At 47.0% G+C, this 14,153-nt stretch overlaps 1 protein-coding gene across 1 annotated transcript in view; it reads left to right on the forward strand.

The window, feature by feature from the left end:
* Window positions 1-14,153, forward strand: part of TNS1 (tensin 1) — a 432,414-nt gene that overhangs the window by 135,430 nt on the left and 282,831 nt on the right. The window lies entirely within an intron of this gene.

A 14,153-nucleotide genomic window follows, 5' to 3' on the forward strand; every position in this document is an offset into this window, starting at 1 on the left:
GACAGCCTTGCCTCATCCCCTTCTGTACTTTAAAATACTCGGTCACCTCAGTATTAATTACCAGTGCCGCTTTCTGTTGTATACATTCCTGAGCAATGACTTTGAGTGACTGTTGGAGTTGTTCCAGTAATCAGTCAACCTGTTTAAAGTTAGGGGCAATCTGAGTGTGTGTGATATCTGGGTATAAGAGCAAGGGTAAGGGCAAATATCGAATACAGACTTTAAAATGACGTGCCCATAATGAACCACATATTTGCTGTGAGTAGAGTTCTGACTAGCATGTTGAGGGCCAGCCTGTCACCCATCTATTGCATCTGTCTCCAATGAAATGGAAATTTTGTTCTGTTGTCCTGTGTTTTTCACAGTAGTTGTAGAAACTCTCTCTCAGGGAAAGAAACTATCATCAGTGAAAGCCATCAACACATGTCATACTGGGCTGCTAGCTTCTTCAGGTGGTATCAATAGATGAACATGGGCCCTGGTCACACGGGCCAGATAACGTGGGGGGGAGGCGTGGCTGTTTGCCCTGGAGCAAAATAAAGCACGGTAGCCCGATCACACCGTCTCCCAAGTCTCCGTGCTTAGACTGTTAGCTGGCGATCACACGGCAATGCTGCAGCGTGGCAAAGAAGCGGTGCGATCACACAAGCGTTTCGTGTTTGTGTGCATGCACAGTTCTGCAGAGCAGCACTGCTTTCAGTTTCGTGTTTGTGCGCATGTGCCTACGAAAAACATCTGGTTTGCAATGGGACGTGGATGGGTGCCGGATGCCATGGGATACTAGCGCTCCCGCGATCAAATGCCCGCCTGTGCCGCGCTTTTTCCAGATACTAGTGCACTTTCCTTGGTACTTTTTAACTCCGCATCTTCGGCAGGATGCCACGGGTTGGCCACGGGTGCGCTATATTTCCCAGATGTTGCAGTGTGATCGCGCCCCGAAAATCCACCCAACATTCGTGCCTTTCGTGCGGCAAAATCCCCGTGTGACCGGGGCCATGGATTTAAATACTGGCAGCTCTCAGATACTTAGTAATATATTCAAGTGAAAATCAATTGGTTCTGATAGAAAGCAGGGTACTTTCAGCCCTCAAGGCTGCATGGCCAATGAAAACTGATTGCTTGAGAAGGTACAGTAGCCATGGGAACATGGAGAACACATTGCATGTAGGATTAAAACTGCAGAGAGGCAAACTCTACTTATTGAAGTGTTTCATTTGATCCTCCTGAATCTCATGGATTAGAGATGTAATAGTGCTGAGATGTGCACAAGAGTGGAATTTTTTCAGGAATGTGAAATTATATATACATATTATTTTATATATCATCTCTCGTTTCTCATTGTGGGCATTGCCCAAAAAACTCATTGGGGTTGTTTGCAATCATGTATAGCATATAAGACTTCTTCCTTGTTATTTTAGATTCTTACCTGGCGCATTCATCCATCTCCTCTCTCCCTCACAAATAATTCCATTTCAGATACCTTAAGCTATGAGCAGACTCTGTATTCCACAGCCAACAGTATACATGATATTTGTGTGCCAGCCACAAGTGACATGAACAATTTGCATAATCCTAATGTACAAATATGATTTCACAAAAAACTGGAGTAGAAACAGGCAAACCTAAAATAAATGTTATACCAAAAAAAAAAGTGCCCTTATGTTTAAATTCTTACTTGTGGAATATCAAGAATTGAAATTCCCTGTTCATATGATATTCACAGGCTAACAAAATTCCATGGAATCAAGCCCTCTAAAGGCACAGATTACACAAACCACATTCCCTCAGAGACAGCAGCCAAGTTTTTCTTGTGTCTGTGCATGTACACAAGCTGTTTCTGGTGTGTGTGTGTGTGTGTGTGTGTGTATTACAGTTACCATAAATCCAGATGAGCTGGGTTATCTGTTCCCCTTCCTCATACAAGGTAGGGCTGCCAAATGCCCCCGGGGGCCGGATTTCCCCCCGCTTTCACGCCCCGATTCCCGCTCCTGCGGAATCGGGGCCCGGAGGAAACCCCACCCCCATGTGCGCGTCACCCGGAAGTGACGTCGCACACTGGGGGCGGGGCTACACCATTTGAGGGGAAAACTCTTTGTTTTCCCCTCAAATGGCGTGGCCCCACCCCCAGCGTGCGACGTCACTTCCGGGTGACACGCACACAACAGACACCATCCGGGAGCCCCCCGCTCCCGGCCGATACACATTTGGCAACCCTGATACAAGGTCCTTCAGGTCCAACGTCCATTTTATAGATCATCAAGTGGGCAGGCTCAAGAGGACATGAGGGAAGCAGAAACCTTCCTCTCCCAGTAGGGACCAGCCTCATTCTATTGCCTTTCCTTTGCTCCACCCATTTAATCTTCTTCCTTCTCCACCCACCTTCACTCATGGTCCCCAGTCTCAGCTCTTCTTTCTATTGCGGTTAACTGGTGTGGTTAGTCCAGTTACCACTAGTTAGCAGAGTGCTTAAATAAAGCTACAACTGCAGGAGCGTTACTTTACCAGGTCACCCAGTTTACACAGAGTCAAGTTGCAAGTTTAAAACAGAAATACTTCTCTCTTTATTTGAGAAGTACACTTTGGATAGCAAAGAGTAGGAACAGGATAGAGTACTAATTTACTAGCTAAAGGATGGAAGCAGATGGCAAGAGGCCCATCCGCCCCATGGTGCTAAGAGAGGACTGCATGTCTCTCTCTTGGTGTTTGCAGGGAGAGAGTTCATCTTCAGGTGAGTGAGAGAAAGGAAGGAAGGGAAAATAGTCACTGAGAACACAATCTGCATTTCAGAGGGGATAATGGCAGAAGAGTAAAGACAGGAAGAAAGGTCTGTGTACCTATCTAGCTATCTAGTCTCTCTTGCCACAAGTCTGGAAGTCTGAGACGGGGGACATCACACCTGGAACTTCCCAACACTTTCCACCCTTGCAAACCCCATCCTTTCCCCCTCCCATCCTCTTTGCTTCTTCTCCCTGACTTGGGGCAGCCACCTTGGGGCAACAAAATGCCGAGCACCATTTTGGTGTGCTACAGTAACCACCCAAATATTTATTTATTTATTTTTATTTTTTTATTTCTTCAACCGGGCTCAGGGCGGCTTCCACTAAAAACATAAATTACAATAAAATACACAGTATACAACATATCATAAAACATTAATACATAAATACAAAGTGCAGGCAGCTGAAAAATTCATCTTGATGGTGAATTGCAGAGATCGATTGCCATTGCCCTGATGTCCGCAGATGATTTCTGTCGTTAGTCCATATAGTTGTTAATTCCACAGGCCGTATTTAGTTGTAACAATCTGCAGTGGCCTGCAGTAACATGAGCCTATAACAGCGGCGGCCCCTACTTAAATGCCTGGCGGAAGAGCTCCGTCTTGCAGGCCCTGCGGAACTGTAAAAGATCCCGCAGGGCCCTGATCTCTTCCGGGAGCTCATTCCACCAGGTAGGGGCCGCCACTGAGAAGGCTCCGGCCCTGGTAATGGCTAACTTAGCCTCCCTCGGGCCAGGAAGGGTCAGCAGGTTTTGAGACCCCGACCGTAGTGCTCTCTGGGGTATATACGGGGAAAGGCGGTCCCGAAGGTATGTTGGACCCCGGCCATATAGGGCTTTAAAGGTAAGAACGAGCACCTTGAAACGGACTCGGTATGCTATAGGCAGCCAGTGCAGTGTCCTCAGCACAGGCTGGATGTGCTCTCGTCTAGGGAGATCCATCAACAGCCTGGCTGCGGCATTCTGCACCAGCTGCAGCTTCCGGATCCAAGACAAGGGCAGCCCCATGTAGAGAGCGTTACAGTAGTCTAGTCTCGAGGTGACCATCGCATGGATCACTGTTGCAAGGTCAGTGCGGCTGAGGAAGGGGACCAACTGCCTGATCAGCCTAAGATGATAAAAGGCCGACCTGGCAGTGGCCGCCACCTGGGCCTCCATAGTAAGGGAGGAATCCAGGAGGACGCCCAGACTCCGCACCTCCGGCGCTGGCACCAATGGCGCCCCCCTGAAGGACGGGGGCGGCCCGACTCAAGCACAGGACCTCTGTCTTCGCTGGATTCAGCCTCAGTCGACTCAGTCTGAGCCAACCCGCCACAGCCTGCAAAGCCCCGTCCAGGTCCTCCGGTCTGGATCCCGACCGGCCACCCAGCATCAGACAATGCTGGGTGTCATCAGCGTACTGATGGCACCCCAGCCCATACCTCCGGGCAATCTGGGCAAGGGGGCGCATGTAGATATTAAACAACATGGGGGACAGCACAGCCCCTTGAGGAACAGCACATTCCAGTGGGTGCCTCCTGGACCACTGTTCCCCCAACGCCACCCTTTGTCCCCGACCTTGGAGAAAGGAAACCAGCCATTGTAAGGCTAGTCCCTGAATTCCCGCGTCGGCGAGGCGATGAGCTAGCAGCTGATGGTCGACCGTGTCAAACGCGGCCGACAGATCTAACAACAGCAATACTGCCGATCCGCCTCGATCCAGATGCCTTCGGAGGTCGTCAGCTAGGGCGACCAAGACCGTCTCCGTCCCGTGTCCCGTGCGGAAGCCAGACTGAAAGGGGTCGAGCACAGAAGCGTCATCCAGAAAGCCCTGCAGCTGTGTCGCCACCGCCCTCTCGATCAACTTGCCCAAATAGGGCAAGTTAGAGACCGGCCGATAGTTGGCCAATTCGGCCGGATCTAAAGATGGTTTTTTCAAGAGAGGGCGGACCATCGCTTCCTTGTGCCCCAGGGAACTGTCCCTCCAATATTCCCCCCCCATACTGCTTTTTTCTTTGGGTGGTTTGGAGAGGATTAACCCCATGTGTTTTTTGTTTGTTTGTTTTCCTTTTTGCAAACCTGGAATTTACCGGGGGGGGGGGTTGCATAAAGATTGCCTCCCTTGAGGGTTTTTGATTCACTGCAGATTGTTGTGAGCAAACCCAGTGAGTTTGAGGGAGTCAACCACTGCTGTTAGCCATATAATGAACTCTGCCTCTAGGGCTGTTTCAGGGCTAGCATAGATTTAGCAAATATCCTTTATGTAAATAATAAATGCCCCCTATTTAAAACAGTGCTATATAGGAGCTACAAGTGGAGACCTACGAGAAACTTGCAGGGAACTTCTGTCAATGGTTCCTGCTTCCTCCCTGCTTTCTGGACCCTGACACACACACACCCAGCGACCTTGCTCCAGCCATTGTCCGGCCACTGCCTCCTCCTCCTCCCATCTCTTTCTTTCCACATGTTTCTTCTTCTCTCCCTCCCAACACTGGTCCCCACCTCCTCCTTGCCTTCCTGCTGCTCAGTCTTTCCTTGGTCCACTCCCCACCAGCCCCCTACCGGCCAGGAGGGAATGAAGTTGGGGGCCAGAGAAGGCAGGTGCTGAGTACCATCCAAGGGGGCCTGCAGTCAGGCAGAGTGTCCACCTCAGCCCAAACCGTGTAGGCCCTCAGTGCGTTTGTCTCCTCCAGCCCAAAGCCTTCTTTTCCTTTCGGCAACCCTCTCCCCCACCAATACATCTTGGGGACTACTAGGGATTAGCTGTAGCTAATTGCTATTTATAGGCCCTGGTTCTCCCCGGAGCAAAATAAAACACGGTAGCTTGATCACACGGTCCCCCGAGTCTCCGTGCTTCGGCTGCTAGCTGGCGATCACACAGCGATGCTGCAGCATGGCTAAGAACATAAGAACATAATTAAGTTTTGTGTTTGTGTGCATGCACTTGCGAAAAACGTCTGGTTTGTGACGGGACATGGACGGACGCAGGATGCCATGGGATACTAGCGTTCCCGCAATCAGACGCCCACCTGTGCTGCACGTTTTCTAGATACTAGTGCACTTTCCTTGGTACTTTTTAACTCCACATCTTTGGCAGGACGCCACGGGTTGGCCATGGGTGTGCTACGCTTCCCAGATGTTGCAGTGTGATCACGCCCCAAAAATCCACCCAGCATTCGTGCCTTTCACACGGCATAATCTCCGTGCGACCGGGGCCATAGACATCCTATTTGTCAAATCCTTTTTAAAAAGCCATCTAAGGTAGTGCCCATTGTAACATCTTGTGATAGGGCGCGATCACACGCACAATTAGCCACACCACAGGCGTGAATGCCAAGTGGATTTAAACATCTGGCAAGTGCCCCGCACCCACGGGCAACCCGTTTTGCTCCACCACAGAAGCGGAGTAAAAAGACACTAGGGAAAGTCCAGTAGCAAACAGATTGCTACGGGCCACGGACGGACTTTCCCGTGTCTGATTGCTCCAGCATGCTCTCATGGCGTTGGTATGGTCTGATCAGGCCATCCCGACTCCCTGCCGTCTCAGTATGCGCATCATCGCACACTCCATAGGGAGCCCTCAGTGCTGAGATGCGATTCATCGATTCCCTGTTTAAGCACATCGGGGAACAAACGGCAAAAAACAAACAAAAAAAGACACCCGTGGTTGAGTCTGCACGCAGTGGTTGGCTGCCCCCGCAGCTTCAAAGGACTGTGTGATTGCACAACTGCGGGTCAAATTCCTCCAGAGGAAATAGCCTCGCTTCCCGCCTCCTGCATTATCTCGCACATGTGACCGCCACCATAGTGACTTAAATCTGACGACTCTGTGCGGTGTGAAGATGTAATTTGCTTTGCCTTTCCTAAACCCACTTTCACCAGGTTCCATATGGCTCTACCATAGTATGACCACATAAACCATTGTTGTGTGATAGAAGATGTTAATTATTTCTGTTCACAAATGAGGTTATTTCAAGGGTGTTGCAGGAGCTTCTAAAACATGGGTCCTTCTCCTCCATCCCCCGTGCCTGGAGAACGCCTGGAGAAGCTGTGTAAATATACTATCTTCTCAGAGCCAAAATCTCTCCCTGCTTGTAACTCACAAGTGGGTCCAAGCAGAACATTCCTTGCACTCTATGGATCAGGGCCAGCCCTGAAGGCTAGGAGAAGGTCCTTTTATGGTAGCATTTCTCCATTAGACTTTTAAAAAGCCACAACCACTCAACCCATAACAAAACAGAAGAGAGAATTCAAACACAATCCATGGAATGTGTGCAGTGCCAGCGAGGGAACAGCAAGGCTTGAAGGGAGCCCTTGGGTGGGAAGGCAGATCAAATAATTAGGAGTGGGAAAACCTCTTTTCAGCCCTTAGTTGGACGATAATGCAGGAATGTGGGTCTGACGGGGCAGGGCACAACATGCAAAGGGGAGAGTAAACAGTTCCTTGCAAGCTTTCTTTGGTCATTTGATGAATTAACCGAGACATTTTTTAAGGAGGTGCAGTAAATAGTTCAGAGAGTCAGAGTAAGGGGAAGGTTCTTTGTTAGGTGTTTCCAGTGCTGTTGGCTAACTAGTTACGAGCAGCATCTCTAACTGTTGTGCTCAGGCCTGAAGGCCCTGCTAATTCAGGGAAAGATGGAAGATTCTATTGTTCTGCATCCATTCTGTTTCTTAGGCTGCTGACAAGATTAGACAGATTTATAGGAGATAAGTCCATCAAAGGCTGCTAGCCATGGTGACTAAAGGGACCATCCAAATCTAGCAGTAGAGTATGTGTGCAAGTTCTAAGAGGCAACCTCAAGAGAAAGCCTTGGCCTCTCTTCTGGCATTCCAGAGCAACTAGTTGGCCACGGCATGAAACAGGATACTGAACTAGATGGACCACTGTGGTGTGATCCAGCAGGGCTCTTCTTGTGTTGTTTCTCTGTTTTTGTTTTTGTGCTCTCTCCAGACATCCTTTTAGTGGCTTGTCATAAGGAATGTAATCTATTCACAAGTAGTCTCTCTTACGTGGCAACTGGGGTTACCAGCTTCAGATTAGGGGGGAGCCAGGGAGGGCAGTGGGAAGGGCCTCAGTAGGGTATAATGCCATAGAGTCCATCCTCCAAAGCAGCCATTTTCTCCTGGGGAAGCCAGTCTGGTGTCGTGGTTAAGTGCCTGGACTCTAATCTGGGAGAACCGGGTTTGATTCCCCACTCCTCCACTTGCACCTGGCTGGATGACCTTGGGCAAGCCATAGTTCTGATAAGAGCTGTCCTTGAAAAAAGAGCAGTTTCTGTCAGAGCTCTCTCAGCCCCACCTACCTCACAGGGTGTCTGTTGTGGGGAGGGGAAGGGAAAGGAGTTTCTCAGCCGCTCTGAGACACCTTTGGGTAGTGAAGGGAGGGGTATAAATCCAATCTCTTCTTCTTCATCATCATCTCTGTAGTCTGGAGATAATTATAATTCCAGGAGATCCCTAGGCCCCACCTAGAACCCTAATGGTAACCCATGTATTGGCAGTTTTCTAGAACTGCAAAGACCTGGAAATAACTACACATTTCAGTAGGTTTTATTGTTTCTCCAGGATGATTGCAATCCTTGAGAACAGGCTGTTCAGTTAAGTATAATATCAAAACGTGTATTAATATATCTGCTGCTAACAGCTGCTGATATAAATGTAAAATAAATAACTTTAGGATATTTTTGAGATGCTATGCCTTAAAAATACAGCTAAATGGCAGCAGTCTTGATAGACAACTTGTCTCCTGTGTGAATTCTGGCCTTGAAATCGTTTTTCTCCCTCAATTTTTTCTGCAAGCTTTATTTTGAATATTAAGTGAATATTCTCTGAATAATGGTATATTTATAGAATATCCACTGTATTTTATATAGGTGCAAGTGAGAACTCACAAAGACTTGTGGGAGACATTTCATTTTCCCCTCTGCCACTATTTCCTCTTTCCCATTTCCCTTTCCTGACAATCCCCATAGCTTCTCCCCTTTTCCTGCTTCCTTCTCTCCTTCTGGGTTTGCCAACTTCCAGGTGGGGGCTTGAGATCTCCTGGAGTCAGAACATGTCTCCCAACTACAGAAAACAATTCTCCTTAGGGTTGCCAGCTCAAGGTTGGGAAATTCCTGGAGATTTGGTGGTGGAGCCTTGGGAGGGCGAGGTTTTGGGAGTGAAGTGACCTCAGCTGTGTATAATGCCATAGAGTCCACCCTCCAAAGCAGCCATTTACTTCAGGGAAACTGATCTGTGATCTGGACAGCAGTTGGTTGACAACCCTCTTCCCCTGCATTGGAGGATGGACTCTATGGCATTATACCCTACTGAGGTTTCCATATCCTCTCCCTGCCTCATTGTCTCCTTTTCACTACTTCTACTTATGTTTATTAGCTTCTATGACCAAAGGTCTTAAGCTCAATTATAAAAAGATGAATTGTCACGACTCAGGTGGGGTGTCACCTGACGCTGCCACCACTCTAGATTTAGGTTCTCTTGAGAAGGCCCAGAGTACCCTCCCAAGACCTTCAGACCTCCCTTTAGGCCGAATAACAGGCGTGAAGACCAGGCAGAGTGAAACAAGAAAAAGGTTTATTTTATAGGAGGTCAAACAACAAGGTGCAGAATAATAACAGTAAGTGGGTGAAAAGAAAAGAAGAAGAAGAAGAAGAAGAAGAAGAAGAAGAAGAAGAAGAAGAAGAAGAAGAAGAAGAAGAAGAAGAAGAAGAAGAGATTAGATTTATACACCACCCTTCACTACCCAAAGGTGTCTCAGAGCGGCTTACAAACTACTTTCCCTTCCCCTCCCCTCAACAGACACCCTGTGAGGTAGGTGGGGCTGAGAGAGAAACTGCTCTTTTTCAAGGATAGCTCTTATCAGAACTATGGCTTGCCCAAGGTCATCCAGCCAGGTGCAAGTGGAGGAGTGGGGAATCAAACCCGGTTCTCCCAGATTAGAGTCCACACACCTTAACCACTACAACAAATCAAATGCCCTAATGCGTCTAAATATACACTGTCCCTAGCTCACTATCTCAAGTGGCCTTACACTACTCACCCTGTTCTCAGGATGAAGGTCTCTCCCCTGCAGTAGCCTTCCTTCTGGCTCTGCCCTCTGGGAAGAAGAACAACTCTTTCTGTTGCTCCAGAACTTTTATTCCCAGCCCTCCTCATTTCCTATTGGTCCATTTGTCTCCAAAACCTCCCAGGGGCTTCTGGGAATTGTAAGCCCAGCCTCACCTACTGCTACCCAGGCTCTCTGGGCCTAGTAGGCCTCTGGTAGCACAGCCCAGGTCATGACATGAATATACAACATTAGCCTCATAATACGAACTTTACAATAAAAGTTTACAGTCAAAGTAATCAAATCTAAAAGATCTAAAATGTTAAAACAGAACTCATTAATAAAACTATAATTCATTTAAATATTGATTTAAATCATAATAACTGGGTGCATACCAAATTCTGTTGTAGTTGGGTCAGTCAAGCCAGATTTTTGTCGCTTTACAGATAAAACTATCATTAAAAATTTAGTAACGGAATAAGTGGTTTCAGGATTAGTATCTGCCAACAGATAGGGGACCACCCAGAGTTCAGTAGGTAATCGGTGTTTGGTAAGAACGGGAGTGATCCAAATCGATCTAGGAGTCGACCACTGATGACATAATAATAGAAGATGGCCAAGTGTTTCCACAGCTGTCTCCTTTTCAAACAGTCACCAACCTACCTTTTATCTGCCTCCCATCTTCAGCTATGTTGATTCTTTATTTACTTCATTTATACCCCACATTTCTCCACAGTGGGGACCAAAGGAGCTTACATTATTCTCTTCTCCTTTTTATCCACACAACAACCCTGTGGGGTAGGTTAGGCTGAAGGTATATGACTGGTCCAAAATCACCCAGTGAGCTTCCATAGCAAGATGAGGATTCAAACCTGGGTCTCACAGACTCTGCTACAAAGCTCTAGCCCAGGGGTGGCCAAACTTGCTCAGCGTAAGAGCCACATAGAATAAACATCAGATGCTTGAGAGCCGCAAAACATGAACAAATGTTACACTACACACGTTTTTATTGGGAAAAAATATGCACATTTGCCCATTAACATTAAATGAGACTGCCAAAAATAAAAACAAATGGGGTTAAGAAACAGATATTGATAATGATATTTCTTTATCCAATGATATTTGTAGGCTTTGAGAATGCATTTAAAGTTGCTTTCTTGCTATGCTCCGCTCCCCCCCCCCCACCTCAAGCCTACCCAGGGAGGGGAACACGGGCTGGGGAAGGGAAGACCGATCGGGGAGACATGCCTCCCCTTTCCTTCTCCATATGTCTGAAAGAGCCGCATGTGGCCCCCGAGCCGCAGTTTGGCCCACCCCTGTTCTAGCCACTAAACCACACAGGCTTTCAGAAGGTGGCTGCTGTTGAACAGTAGCAAGTAGCCAGGCCTAGTTCAGTCATGCAAGTCGGGTGGTATCAAATCACCCAAAGGTTGCTTCCAGGCCTAGGGTTGCCAACCTTCAGGTGGGACCTGGAAATATCCCATAATTACAACTGAACTCCAGACAACAGAGGTCTATCCCCCTGGAGAAAATGCCTGCTTTCGAGGGTGGACTCTTTGGCATTATATTTGGCTGAGGCCTCTCCTCTCCCCAAAACCTGCCCATCTCAGACTCTATCCCAAAATCTCCAGGAATTGTCCAACCTGGAGCTGGCAACCCTAGCCAGGCCTGGCCCCAATGAGTTTTCACTCAAAGGCCAAAATAGGCCTGGAAAGGGCCCTTCCCCCTCCCCCTGCCTTTTTGCTGACAGAAACTGAAGCCTGGAATACTGTGGTTGCCTAGGAACAGCCACTGAGGGAATCTTGTTACTTAAAGCTACAGGCACTCCTTTTATCATTTTTGGTTTTTTAAAACTGCCCAGTGTATTTTTTTCTGGATTTCCAATTTTTCTGCAAACCTTAAGCCCTTTTTATGTTTGTAGAAAGAACTGTGTTGCCCATTTACTGCTCCAGTCACCACATTTAAGTATCCAAAGATATTCTGACTTTGCTATTAGAATATAAGATAATATTGTAATACATTTCTTAATAACATATTAGATAGTAATAAATAGTAATAATTACTTTTGGATGGTATTTAATAGTAATAGTATACAGCAGGTAGTATATAGCATATAGAAATAGTATATAACATGTAATGGTATAATAGCAACACTTGATAAAGTCTCAGGTGTTGTATTTAATACCACTTCAAAATAAGTGATAGATGCCAAAATGTCTAATAACCTTAGATGCCAAAATGTCTAATAACCTTAAAGTGCAATTTTTGAGGGGGGAAATGCATTTGAAAGTTGTGTGGTCAAACTGAAAAATTTGGATGATTGCAGGTATTGGCAGATATTCATGTCTGCTGTTGTGTGTGGTCAAACTGAAAAATTTGCAGGTATTGGCAGATATTCATGTCTGCTGTATTGATTTGTTCTGCTATTTTTTTTAAAAAAACACAGTTAAAAAGTACTTTTGCCAGGATATGCAGTGAGCATCTGCATTTTTCTGTTCTGTCATATCTAGGGCACATCTGCATTTTTCTGTTCTGTCACATCTAGGGCACAAACCAGCTGAATCCTGAATTTTGTGGTTCATGAAACAATGTTTGGGAACCGAAGAACCACCATGAACTTCCACAAATTTTGATGCAGTTCATCACTCTTTACAAAAAAACAGCTGTTTGATTTAAATGGCTTGGAGTCATTTACACCACTGCTTTCTGCTCCCCGCAAAGAATGTCTCAGAGCCATTTAAACCAAATAGCTGATTGCTGGTCCCTGCCGCTCAGCTGTTTGAAAACACCTGCTTTCTGCTCCCTGCAAAAAGCCACAGGGAGCAGAAAGCAGGGGTTTAAACTTTAAATGACTCACAAACTGATACAAACCAGTTCGGTTTGCGAACCGGCCTATTGGTTCATGGTTTGGTTCGTGGTTCAGCCCTGAACCAAACCACAAAAATGTGGTTTGTGCCCATCCCTAGTCACTTCTCATTCCTGACTACAGCAGGAACTATCTTGATAATCATTTCTCTCTTTTGACAGTGCTTCTTAACTCCATAGCAACTGAAAAATCATAATCATGTGCAATTGAGATGGCAAGATATTGAATTTATTGGCCATGTTCCAAGTATGATTCTTATATACCCAATTAAAAAAAACAACAACACCTTTCCTTGGTTTTCTGTCGGTGTTCTCTCTCATGGGGTTGCCTGGTTCCCTCTGGCCACCGGTTGTGGATGGAGGGCTGACTAAGGTTCTGCTGAGGAAGGATTTGGGAATCATTTAGTTTTTTGTGTTACAGAGAGTAATGGTGAGTGTTGGGGCTCGCTTCAGTCAAAAATAGTTCTTTGCTACAACCTTTATAAAATAAGTTATAGGTTTGGTCAACAGTACAATTCGCTTCGTAATATTCTGGGAGAAATTACTTGCTGAAGAGATTTAGTGTACAATTGGAGGCAGGAGAGGGAGCAGTTTAGCTGCCAACATGAGCCGTACAGCAATTTTTTGTTGTTGTTGGGGGGAAGGGAATAATTTTCCTCAAATATGCAGCTGGACAGACTAGATCAGATCCAAATTTAGGCTTGGTGGCTTCTTTCTGAATCAGCTGGGATAAAATGTTACCTACAGGATATTTAGAGGATTTTAGCCTGCCTGGCTGTGTATGTCTATGGTGTTTTGTTCCTAGCGCCTTGTCCAGAAGATTGTTTCTTTCTATAAGCATGGAGAGTAAGGCCTGCAAACAGCTCCAAGTTTGATGGGCTCCTTCCCGTGTTCTGTCACAGTCTCATTGTGACAGTGCCCTCTACTGGTTGGAATTTAGTATTTTCAAAACTAGTTTCCTCTGTCCTTAATAGGACTGTACCTTTGATACACTACTGCCCGCCAAGTATGCGGAATTATTATCAAATGTCCCTCAAGCCTCAAGAAAAAAAAATGACATAAAATCCGCACTTCAGACAAAGAAACATCTCTCCCTTATTATAATTGAATAGCAACGTTCTATATTGCAACATTCTAAATTTGGCCCCTTTAGTGTTAGGCTGGTGGGACTGCCACTTACCATATCTGCCGACCAATAAGAAGCCAAAGCCCGGTCCCGCCCACACCACCACTGCTGCGAGAGTCAGCCGGCGCCATTTTATGTTCCCCAAGGACGAGGAGGACTACCAGCGCCATTTGCAGCCACTTCTACAGGTGTGAACCACGTCCCCCCCACGCCAGGGCCAGCGAGCCTCCGGCTGCGCCGTCCCTTCCCCTCCCACCCCCCCAATGCGACGGCCGGCGAGGCAGAGGCCTCCGGCCGCGCCATCCCTTCCCCCCCCCCCCCCCCCCCCCCCCCCCAAGGGGGGGGGGGGGGGGGCCCCGG

This window comes from Gekko japonicus, unplaced genomic scaffold, assembly GCF_001447785.1.
Source record: "Gekko japonicus isolate JY-2015 unplaced genomic scaffold, Gekko_japonicus_V1.1 scaffold219, whole genome shotgun sequence".
NCBI classification, from domain to species: Eukaryota; Metazoa; Chordata; class Lepidosauria; order Squamata; family Gekkonidae; genus Gekko; species Gekko japonicus.